This window comes from Pinus tabuliformis, chromosome 3_2, assembly GCF_031772625.1.
Source record: "Pinus tabuliformis cultivar Carrire ecotype Pingquan chromosome 3_2, CPIR1, whole genome shotgun sequence".
In the NCBI taxonomy this organism is placed as follows: Eukaryota; Viridiplantae; Streptophyta; class Pinopsida; order Pinales; family Pinaceae; genus Pinus; species Pinus tabuliformis.
This window is the reverse complement of record NC_142302.1, coordinates 1,195,118,903-1,195,131,192: the sequence shown is the minus strand read 5'-3', so window position 1 is coordinate 1,195,131,192 and position 12,290 is coordinate 1,195,118,903. Positions and strand designations below refer to the sequence as shown.

At 35.9% G+C, this 12,290-nt stretch overlaps 2 pseudogenes across 1 annotated transcript; one reads left to right on the top strand and one right to left on the bottom strand.

The window, feature by feature from the left end:
• The first annotated feature begins 1,222 nt into the window (after positions 1–1,222).
• On the top strand, positions 1,223–4,473 carry LOC149185011 (WAT1-related protein At1g21890-like; annotated as a pseudogene). Its single transcript, XR_016257343.1, has 7 exons — positions 1,223–2,592; positions 2,712–2,774; positions 2,868–2,984; positions 3,163–3,366; positions 3,474–3,632; positions 3,837–3,985; positions 4,073–4,473. The product of XR_016257343.1 is annotated as a WAT1-related protein At1g21890-like (transcript).
• A 758-nt stretch (positions 4,474–5,231) lies between these two features.
• LOC149185010 (uncharacterized) lies at positions 5,232–8,133 on the bottom strand (annotated as a pseudogene).
• Between the last annotated feature and the right edge of the window lie 4,157 nt (positions 8,134–12,290).

The window sequence follows — 12,290 nt, the reverse complement described above, 5'->3', positions numbered from 1 at the left end:
AGTCTTCCTTTCTTACTTCGTCATTAGGTTCTGTGAGTTGCATCTTTTATAGTTGGGGACTTTAATTAGTACAGGAAGGATAATGCTGCTCAGATGACAAGAAAATAAGCAAACAGCAAAATATGCTTACCAGGATGACCTGTGTAAAATGGCCACAATACAGATTCCATTTTGTATAAGAAGCTTACTCTGAACATGATTCCTGCATGTTTTTGGTAATAATCAAGATGATAAAGAAAATAAAAATGGTAATATTCCAGACATATGAAACAGTGGCAAGGCAACTCTCATTTTGCGTGAGGTTCACCGTTCAGAAAATCCATCATCCCCACTGAAACCAGAAAGCCAAGCCACGAATGCAACCATCACTATTGACCAGGAAGCACAGGACAATCAAAAGACCTCCTTATTGAATGAATGGTTTGCAGTCTTCATCAACTCTGCCCATAGCCTCTAATATTGAAGAATATGTAATCAAATTATACGAAAATCCTTTAGAAGTCATTTCCTTCATTAATTTGACTACTTCATCAAACATGCCTGCATTGCTAAGTGCACCAAGAACTGTGTTGTAAGATACGGCATCTGGCTGAATCCCCGAATTTTTCATTTTCTCGGCCCACCTGCCTTAGACAAACCATTCAAAACTATATTATGGCTACTAATATCAGGTTTACATCCTCGATCTTGCATTTTTTTAAGCCATGAATGAGCTTCATCAACCATGGTTGCTCTTACCAGGCCAGACATTAATGCATTGTAGGAATACACATCAGGAATACATCCCTGACTTTGCATTTCTTCAAACAGTTTAATGGCTGCATCAATACGCCCTACTTTACCAAGGTGTTTAATCATCACTGCATAGAGCCTTGAGCTGGAAGGAGTGCTGTTTTCTTTCATTTCCTTAAATAATTCCACTGCCGCATCATAACGGCGTGCCTTACCAAGTGCATAAATCAAACTACAATAGGCAGCAGGGCAAGGCGGAAAGCCCTTCTCGTCCATCTCTTCAAGAAGCATCAATGCCTTTTCCAATCTGTTCGCCTTGCATAAACCAGCAATTAGAATGGAATATGTAATTGAACTTGGAGCAATGCCTTTTCCTTTCATTCTCTCAAACCAATGCAACGCCTCCGATGGATTGTTAGATTTTAAAAGAGCTTCCATGACGCTGTTATATGTTACCACAGTAGGAGCACAGTTTCCATCTGTCCAAATAGCTTCAGAGCATCATCAAGTAGGCCTGCATCACCCATGATATCGATCAGTTTGTTGAACATGACCACATCGGGAGAGCAACCATCTTTCTGCATATCTTGAAATATTCTGTATGCCTCTTGGACTCTCCCTGCTTTGCCTAGCCCATTTATTACTTCAGTGTATGTAAACACATTCGGTGTACAACGTGTATCCTTCATTTCCTGGAACAACTTCAAGGCCTCTATGCATCTGTTTGATTTAAACAAACTTCCAACCAGGATCGTATAGATCTTCGCACTAGGTTGCAGACCATTCTCCTTCATTTTTTCAAAAAGCTTAATCGCAGAGTCCACATCTCCAAGTTTCCCAAAGTTGGAGATGAGCATAGTATAAGTTACCGTATCGGGAAAACATTTCCCTTCATTGAACATTTCACTGTAAAGCTCTTGCACCTTATCATGACAATTTGCCTTCATCAGCACACTAAACATGCAATTATAAGCATAAACATTGGGTTTGCACTTCTCTGTCTTGATGAGATAAAATATGGAAAGGGCCTTTTCCACCATCTTTATCTTGCCTAGTATCCTAATAATTTCAGACAATATGCTAGGATTCATGCTACAGTCACTTTTCACCATCTTTTGCAATGTCTGCCACATTTCCCCCACTAGTCCCGCCTGCGCTAAGCAACGGATAAGGGGCATATATGTGGTGGAATCATGCTTGAAATTCTTTTTCTTGGCAGCCCACTTGAAAAACTGTAATTTTACACCAATTTCTACATCAAGCTCAAAACCTCCCTAACCAATCTGTGATCCACCTTCAGCAATAGGACTTATATGGCCTTTTCAGCATCAGGTCCCCACTTGAAAATCTTCAGGATTTTCAAAAACCTCTCATCTAGGTCGGAGGTTGGTGATTGATTGTCATACACAGGAAGCACAAAAACTCGTGCGACAGCCAGTCCCTCATTGCCAACGTCACGACTCGTCGTTGCGTCTACTATTCCACTGAAAGTCCTATTCTGCGACTTGAACGACACCTAACCTTCAATTCAAGTAGTTGTGTGTAAGCCTAGTAGGTAAACTCGTATTTTACTGAATTCTAGTTTGGTTAAGGAATACTATATTTGAGATGTTTCTCCTGGTTTTCCTGGGCTTCTGGGTAGCACCAGTAGCATCTGAATCTCGGGAGAGAAATAATGGCTAGCTGGTTGGGCCAATTCAAACCCCACATAGCTCAGATTGCAGTTCAAGCATGCCTTGCAAGCATGAATATCATTACCAGAGTTGCTCTGGATGATGGAATGAGTCATTTTATCTTCGTAGCCTACACGCTGGTGGTTGCTACAGTAGCCATTGCTCTTTTTGCTTATTTTCTTGAAAAGTACGTAATATTATGTTTGGGTAAATATGGAATTTTGATTTGATTTTCATGGCGGTCGCCAATTTAGCTGTTCTGATAAATATGCTCTTTTTGATGTAATACATTTTCTTATCTTTCAGAAATAAACGCCCAGCAATGACCTGTGCCATTTTCTGGCAGATTTTTGCTCTTGCACTTTGTGGGTGAGTAGGTAGTGAAAATTTCTGCAACTGCAAACTCTGTTGCTTTATTAATTGACTAGCCAGTGAATCCACATTGTCAAAATACTATTGCAGGACCACTCTATTTCAGAATTTGTACTTTGCAGGCCTGGAATACACTTCCGCCACATTTGCTACTGCAACGACAAATCTCATTCCTGTTGTCACATTTGTGATGGCCACAACATTTAGGTACTCATCTGTTTTTATATATCCCAATTCCATACAGAGAAACAAAATTGCAATTTGTCTCTCCAAGATTAGTTTTCTCAGATTCATGAAAGCAATCCAGACAATCAAAGTATAAAGATAATGATTCTTGGTAGTTACAGTGCAATGCAGTCTGGTTTGATTAACATGGGTTGTGCAGAATAGAGAAAGTTGATATTAGGAACAAATATGGCCAAGCAAAAGTTGTAGGCACCATTGTGTGTGTGGGTGGTGCAATGCTGATGACCTTCTACAAAGGCCCTGTTCTCGTGGGCTTAGTGGGGTTCTTCATAACACATGGATACTGGGGGCCTTAATGCTGTTTGCCAGCTGTTTGTTTTGGTCTGGGTGGCTTACATTTCAGGTACTTATAATTTTCTTCATGCTTGCACACCGTAAGAGGCAATCATCTTTTCAGTATTGGAAACATCACATATGTGTATTTTTGTGTTGTTCTTGTTTTGAATATAGGCTCCAGTTGTTCAGAAATATCCAGCTGAATTTTCATTAACAGCTATAATGATGGTGCAAGGAACTGTACAATGTGCTTTGGTGGCTTTATGTTTTGAACCAAAGGCATCTGCTTGGAAGCTAAAGTGGGACATACAGCTTTTTAGCATCGTCTACTCTGTTAGCATCTGATCTATCTTTGTTTTGTTAAAATGTTTTCTTTCATGAATTAGTTTATGGATTTCTAGTTTGTTGAGCTTAACTAGATTGCAGATTGTAATTTTTATAAATATATTTAGTCTTATTCATTTAAATTTGAGATATTCTCAGAATTTACCATTCAAATAAAAATAACCCAGCTTTATGTTTCTAAACATGGTGCAGGGAATACTCTGTGCATTTGCATTCTTTGTACAAACTTATTGTATCCGTCTAAAGGGACCTATCTTTGCTGCAATGTTCAATCCAACGTCAACAATATTGGTTGCAGTATTAGAACCCCTGATCCTTCATGTCAAATATCGTCTGGGAAGGTCAGATCTCTCATATTACTGCAGCCATGTCTTTTCCAAGTTCTTGGGTTGAACCCGCTTTAATAATAGCTTCTGCATATTTTGCAGTTTGTTGGGAACCATTTTTATCATCGCAGGATTGTATAGTGTACCATGGGGTAAGGCAAATGATGGTGACAACTTCGTGGGAAACACAGAAACGCGGAAGGCTGCAGATGGATCCAATAACAACATCAGTGATTGCAACATTGGCATTAAGGAACCACTATTAGAAAAATGAGGCGACAGAAATTTCTGATTAGTCTATTTTACAGAATCTGGTCACAAATCTCCAGGGTAACCTGACAAAGTTTCAAGACCGCCTACATGGGAATCCCAGTAGTGTAAACATGTTACCATTTGGATTCTTGTTGGTGATATTTTTATGATTTTTTCCGGTGAAGCATAGCCACTAATTGTTCATCAGTCACATTGTAGAATTGATGTGTAAAGTGGTTGTTTATTGTTCACATTGTAGAATCGAAGTGTAATGGGTTGTTCACTGTTTGCATGGGAGAGTTTAAGTGTAAAATGGCTTTTAAGGTATTTTTTTTTTAATTGTGGTTAAAGTTTGTTGATTTTTAATTACTTTGGGACTTATGGTAATTTTAACTAATGTTTTAGGGAAAGTTTAAGTGTAAAGGTTGTTCAGTGTTTATGGTAGAGTTTAAGTGTAAAGTGGGTTTTAACGCATCTTTTTTTAATTGTGGTCAAACTTTGTTGACTCAAGTATTTGTGAGTCTTTGCAATTTTAATTAAAGTTTTCTAGAAAATGTTGAATATTCTAATTTTTTTGTAAATTCAAAAATAATTTCCTAATTTTCTGGAAATTTTATTTCTAATTTTTTTTGGATGAGTGGGTTTTGATGTAACATAATTCCTTTGGTAGAGGGCATTTTAATTTCGATATTTGTGAGTGTTTGACAAATGATTTAAAAAAAAAGACAAATTTTGTGAGTGGTCTTGCGTCTCATAAGGCTTAATAAGTTCGTCAAGAATGTGACAGAGTTCTAGTGAAGGCAAAACCTCCCAAGCCCAGTTTATCCAAAAATGAATTCCAAGCCATTAAGTGTTTTAATGATAACCCTAACGTCCTTGTCCTTAAGGCTGATAAAGGTAATGCGACCTTCATCATGAACTCTTCTGACTATAAATCTAAGTTATTTGATCTTCTTCATTCTACTTCCTATAAAATCCTGCCCAAAAACCCCATCAATTCCATTACCCATCTTGTCACTAAAGTCCTTAAATTTTCTTCTATAGATCCCTCCATCCAACAACGCTTTTTCCTCATACACGCAAACTCAGAGAAATCTATGGGCTACCAAAGATCCACAAATAGGGGGTTCCCTATAGGCCCATTTTTAGTGCCTTCAGAGCTCCTACCCATGATCTTGGCTAGTTCCTAGCCTCTAAGCTTCAACAATTCATTGGATTCTTGCATTTTTTTAAGCCATGAATGAGCTTCATCAACCATGGCTGCTCTTACCAGGCCAGACATTAATGCATTGTAGGAATACACATCAGGAATACATCCCTGACTTTGCATTTCTTCAAACAGTTTAATCGCTGCATCAATACGCCCTGCTTTACCAAGGTGTTTAATCATCACTGCATAGAGCCTTGAGCTGGAAGGAGTGTTGTTTTCTTTCATTTCCTTAAATAATTCCACTGCCGCATCATAACGGCGTGCCTTACCAAGTGCATAAATCAAACTACAATAGGCAGCAGGGCAAGGCGGAAAGCCCTTCTCGTCAATCTCTTCAAGAAGCATCAATGCCTTTTCCAATCTGTTCGCCTTGCATAAACCAGCAATTAGAATGGAATATGTAAATGAACTTGGAGCAATGCCTTTTCCTTTCATTCTCTCAAACCAATGCAACGCCTCCGATGGATTGTTAGATTTTAAAAGAGCTTCCATGACGTTGTTATATGTTACCACAGTAGGATTGCATCCTACAGTTTCCATCTGTCCAAATAGCTTCAGAGCATCATCAAGTAGGCCTGCATCACCCATGATATCGATCAGTTTGTTGAACATGACCACATCGGGAGAGCAACCATCTTTCTGCATATCTTGAAATATTCTGTATGCCTCTTGGACTCTCCCTGCTTTGCCTAGCCCATTTATTACTTCAGTGTATGTAAACACATTCGGTGTACAACGTGTATCCTGCATTTCCTGGAACAACTTCAAGGCCTCTATGCATCTGTTTGATTTAAACAAACTTCCAACCAGGATCGTATAGATCTTCGCACTAGGTTGCAGACCATTCTCCTTCATTTTTTCAAAAAGCTTAATCATAGAGTCCACATCTCCAAGTTTCCCAAAGTTGGAGATGAGCATAGTATAAGTTACCGTATCGGGAAAACATTTCCCTTCATTGAACATTTCACTGTAAAGCTCTTGCACCTTATCATGACAATTTGCCTTCATCAGCACACTAAACATGCAATTATAAGCATAAACATTGGGTTTGCACTTCTCTGTCTTGATGAGATAAAATATGGAAAGGGCCTTTTCCACCATCTTTATCTTGCCTAGTATCCTAATAATTTCAGACAATATGCTAGGATTCATGCTACAGTCACTTTTCACCATCTTTTGCACTGTCTGCCACATTTCCCCACTAGTCCCGCCTGCGCTAAGCAACGGATAAGGGGCATATATGTGGTGGAATCATGCTTGAAATTCTTTTTCTTGGCAGCCCACTTGAAAAACTGTAACTTTACACCAATTTCTACATCAAGCTCAAAACCTCCCTAACCAATCTGTGATCTACCTTCAGCAGTAGGACTTCTATGGCCTTTTCAGCATCAGGTCCCCACTTGAAAATCTTCAGGATTTTCAAAAACCTCTCATCTAGGTCCCTGGCTGAAGGGTTTTTTCTGTTCATTCTGGCCATTGCTGATTGGCGATCCCCAGACCTAGTTTTAAGAGATGGATCTCTAAAAATCTCCACTATCCCATCTTGGCTAGGGGCATCATTGCTATTGTTGGATGCCCCATCTAAGTTTAAACTTTAAAGTTAAATACTTTTCTAGAATTTCATGGATCCATGAATATGGTAGGTTTTGAGTAGATTCAAGATCCATGAATATTGTAGAATATGAGAATCTTAGAGAGATTACAAATAAGATTAAGGTGAAACAGGTCAAACAAATTGACCAGGTAGATTCTATCATATTCTCAAATTCTAAAATATTCCCAGAATTTATTATCAAATTAATTTCGATTCCATAAGCCTAACATGTAATTGTGTTTTTTCATATAAATTCCCATCAAATTACTTCAATTCTATGAACTTAAATATGTTTTTTCATATTATGGTCATTGGAAATTGTAGGAAGAAGAAGATTGCTGTGAGGAAATGGAGGAGGTCGGAGGGTGGAAAGAAAGCTCCTACTGACCATTCCTTTCAATTGTTATGTTCAGTACGTCACATAACATAGAAAACCTTCAAAGAAATCGAATGTACTATCGCATCGAACACAAGAAATTTTGAAATAGTGTTTATTTGGAGTATATCGTTCTGAAATAATGTTTATTGTGAATATATCTGCATCTTTCCTCGACTATGACTCTCTTTTAGTGTCGCATCTAACACATAAATTCTGAAATATGTTTATCTGGAGTGTATCCACATCGTTCCTGGACTATGACTCTTTTCGTGTGGTTTGATGTTTATCTTTTCTACCAATCATTGAAACTCTTCATGGAAACATTGTGATTTCTCTAGAGACTATACATAATGGATTTCCGCACTTTATGCCTTACGGCGTTTTCTTTGCAACATCTAGTGCAAATGCTAGTATTAAATTTTTATTAGGTAAATGGCAAAACTGTGTTAGTTGAAAACTAAAATCTAGTAGGGAAAAACAATAATTATCGCCCATGAGTGAATAGACAAAAGATCGATACGAAAGAAGAAAGATTCTTCTTTCACGTTCAAAAGAACGGAGGGAAGATGGGATCGTGATATTTCTCCGGGAAAACTCCAATACCATGAGGTGGAGTTACTTTTCTCATTGAGAATCGGATCATCCTGTAGGTGCGTGTCCTGATCTGTTGATATCTCTGGTGGATTTCGCTCTCCACCTGTTCGTTTCACTCCATTGGCTTCTTCCATTAAGTCAGCCTAGAAGGTACATCGTTGCGCTAACGAGTCTTTAGACGGTGCAGTGAGTTTGACTTCCTGTATCCTTTCGAACCCGGGATCCTTCTGTCGCATCAGTTGAAGGAGGGTGGAGATAGATATGTACTCATTTACGAAACCTACTATAGCCACCGAGAAACCTACTAACCGAAGTTATATGGTGTTTGTTTCCCACATACATTGATTGGCTGACTTTTTAATAAAAAACTCAAAAAATATCTCTCTGCTAAACTCGAGTCGTAATAAAGAAAACAAAGACTCCACAACGTTTAAGTCAGGTCTATTACGAAATTCTATGTCAAAAAGTTATATGTCTATTATGAAATTTTAGACCCTCCACACATAGCCTAATACTTGACTATCCACACATTAAACTAATATTGCCGTCTTCCCAATAAAATTGAAGGATAATGTCGGACTTTGCACAAACTTTCCTGACACGTGTACAGACACGGAAAATAACGAAATGTGTACAGACACGTAGATAAGAATAATATTTTCTTTGTGTTAGTCATAGTGCATGTCATAGGGAACTTTCCTTTCTGAGTATAAAAGTAAATAGATTGGAGTAATAATTGCTTATGCCGTGTGCACTCCATTAGGTCGTTGAAACTGAAGTTATTGGGCTATACCTTTTTTTTTTCTAATATGAAAAGTGAGCTTTTGCTATTACAATATTATGGGTAAATACCACTTTGCTCAATGCTCAATATAGCATATGTTGATATGATATTTTCTTTAATTAAGTAATTGAGATAAATTAATTAAAATAGCATAACTAACTTGGAGATAAATCTTAACTTTTGATCTATGAATATTCATATTCCATGGAGATTAAATATCTACCATCACCTAACTAAATTAAAATCATGGAAGACCTATTATGAAATAAACAAGCATATGGATAAAATGAATTATTATTATTATTATTTTTAAATTGATATTTTAAAATTTTCAATAATGAGTTACATAGATTTCAAAATTTTTATTCAAAAAGTTGTAATTATTTGTAAAAAAATTTAAAAACCATATTGATAATATCTTTATTTACATTTAGAAGGCACAACTACATAAGGTGGGGGGAGTGTTTCACCTTGGAGGAATATTTAAAGGACATTATGCCTGACAAGTACGAGTTCTCTTTAACAATTTAATAGAGGCATATGCTCTTTTGCAAGGCATTACCTTAGCACATTCATTCTATTCAAGGCATCTCCTTATCCTAGAAGATTCATTGATCATCTTGAGGCAAATGCCATTTGGATCAAAAGCCATAAATCTCAAGCTTGAAGTCATCCTTAGAAGATTTAGAGCTCTGCTTGAAAAATTGGGTTGTAAGGTTGAATAGTTCCATATGCGAAGGGATACCAATAAATTGACTTATTCTAAAGCCAATTTAACTACTTAATTAGGCAAAAAATTTGTTTTAATTAATAGGTAACTTGTCAACCAACTAATGCCTTAAGTCCAATTATCCATTAAGTGTCATATCACCATGGATCAGTAAGGGTACACCAACAATTATTGCTATGTGATTTTTATTAGAAGTGAGGCTGAAAATACACTATATGTACAAGTTGTTGATCCCTGTTGGGTTGTGTTATATTCTTTCCACGACTAGCTCCACTAGTATACGTTTTGACAGTTTGAAGTCATATTATTGAAAAATTGTTTTGTTTTAGAAATAATAGTGTACGTTTTGACAATTTAAAATCATATTATTGAAAAGTTGTTTTGTCTTGGAAATAAGTGTGTAGAGTAGGCTTGCAATCAATTTAAAACAATTTTTCTGTCCTGACATCGGTGCAGCATCCACTACACAGGTGTCTCTAGTTTCCAACGTTATATACAGTTATTTTCAAAAACAATTAATTCACAATACTAATTATGAGATAAATAGCATTTGTAAATAAAAGCTGGTGATAACGGTCTACTTCACAACTAAATTATAAGAAGTTTATTGTTTAATTATAAGTTTATTAAACAATAGCCAGAAAATCTACTTAAATTAACATATCGTTTAATTTTTAAATAAAATTTAAAATTATTTTGAAGCATTTAAATGTACATTTTCCTGGTTTATAAAAATAAGATAGTATAATTATTAAAATAAATTAATAACTTGATATTTAAATTCAAAGATATTTAACAAGGTGGAAATCTTATTTATATACATAATAATAATAATATTTATCATCCGTCACTAATAATAACTATCTTATTTATTAATTTAAAAATTATATTTATCATTTTTTTCAGGATTGTTAGTCTAACTCGCGGAGGAAAAGGTTTTTTCACAACATTTTTCTGGTTATTTTTAACCAAAATTTGGGATTGGTTTTTTCACAACATTTTTGTGGTTATTTTTAACTAAAATTTGGGATTTCAGTGGTTTACTGGTTATTTTTAAGCAAAATTTGGGGTTTCAGTTGTTTAGTTTTTAGAATTCTACTGTTTCATGGTTTTTTAGGCAACCAAATCTATTTATATACAAAAATGTATTTTAAACAACAAAAAATCACTTTCCTACTTGAAATTATATTGCTTTATGAAAAAAACTATTTCAACTATAAATTAGACTATATTTAATTTTAAATATTAAAAATATTAACATATAAGTATATTTTTTTACTCTTATTGAAGTTTTAATTATACTTTTAGTACCATTTAAATTTTCAGGATTGCCTAATTTTAAATATTTTATAAAATTTAAATTATAAATCTAATTATATTAAGACTTTTTTATATCAAAAATTAGTTTATTTTAAAACATTTATTTACTAAAATAAATATTTATTTTTCTTATTTATAACCAAATAAAATATATTTAAAATCAAAACCAAAATGTGATGTGAATAAATGAAAATTTCAAATAAATATCATAGATGATTCCATTTAATTCATCCTATTATAGTCCATCGATTAGGCATTGGTAATTTTACGCCTCTAATTTCTTCATAGATTCATATCATTACTTCATAAATCCATATCATCTGGAGTCCCAATCCCCTGTTTCCCCAGTTAAACCAATCCTCCAATCCCTTGTTACCCCAGTTAAACCAATCAGAAATTTTGCAGAGTATCCCTTGTTTCCCAGTAAACTGATCAAAATTTATGGAGTCAGAGGCTGCAATATTAAATTAGTATGCATTCATCCTAATTAAAGTCAGTAGTAGATTTGGGGTGAGTCACAAATGACAATCCCCTGTTTTCCATCAGTTTAACAAATTGAAATTATGCATGGTCCTAAATATAATTGATTTGCATTGAGTGGTTTCATTCATGTCGGGAGAGGAGCTAGTTTTTGATGGCGTGATTGTTACACAGTATTTTGTCACCGACCTCGCATTCCCTAATCCCGGACACTATCGATTCGTGTTATTGACATCTGCTTTGTGTCATGTTGCAAAATATGTGTCAGTGTCTTCTTTGTCATATCAGGAAGAATACCTCAGTTCATTACTCCTGGAGCAAACCCTTTTTAAACTCTTTTTTTGGGTCATCGCGGGTCATGAGTTATTCCACCCGCGAAGATGGCAAAGACTGAACCAAGCGTAGCGACGTCATCGCCTTGCTCCTGTGTTTCACTCACGACGAACTACTTTTGGCGAGTTTGTTTTTAACAAATTGTCAAAGCTTTTGAGTGGCAGTCCTAGGGTTGGTTGTTGGATCAGATGAGCTGGGCTCTCTCCTTTGGGATGGTTGTTCCACCCTTTGTGAAACCTCCCAAAGGGATAAGCTCTTTCTCCCATCTTTTATGGAGGCTCCTCCTCCTATAAATACCTCCTTCATAGTTGAGATCTATTAGTGAGAGAGTTTAAGTAGAGTTTGAAAGTAGCTTCTAATGTAACTTAGCCTGGGATAGTTTTGTGTGGATTTGGCTTGATTGTATGAGTGTTCTAGCATCATAATTTTGCCTTTTGGGTAGGAGAGAGAGTTATTCATCCTCTTGGGAGACAATTCATGAGTGAATGCTTGTGGAGACATGCTGACAGGACCCTTCAAGGAGACCTACAACATCAAGGCATGGTTGTAAGTTTTACTTCAGTTCATATTAATACAAATCAATGGTTTATTTCCTATATCTTATGTCAAAATTGCATATTGATAGCTTGAAGTTCCTTGACCCT